This window comes from Arachis duranensis, chromosome 1, assembly GCF_000817695.3.
Source record: "Arachis duranensis cultivar V14167 chromosome 1, aradu.V14167.gnm2.J7QH, whole genome shotgun sequence".
Classification (NCBI taxonomy): domain Eukaryota; kingdom Viridiplantae; phylum Streptophyta; class Magnoliopsida; order Fabales; family Fabaceae; genus Arachis; species Arachis duranensis.
This window is the reverse complement of record NC_029772.3, coordinates 63116548-63116844: the sequence shown is the minus strand read 5'-3', so window position 1 is coordinate 63116844 and position 297 is coordinate 63116548.

The window sequence follows — 297 nt, the reverse complement described above, 5'->3', positions numbered from 1 at the left end:
TAGCTTCATGATAGCTCCTAAGTATTGAGCAACTTGCTCTCCAGTCACATCTTCATCCTCTTCAGAGGAAGAATAGTCTTCAGAGCTCATGAACGGCAGAAGGAGATTTAATGGAATCTCTATGGTCTCTGTATGAGCCTCAAATTTCTTTGGATCCTTAATAGGAGACTCCTTCTTGCTTGAGGGACGTCCCAGGAGGTCTTCCTCACTAGGATTTTCGTTCTCCTCCTCCCTTGTGCATTCGGCCATATTGATTACATCAATGGCCTTGCACTCTCCTTTTGGATTTTCTTCTGT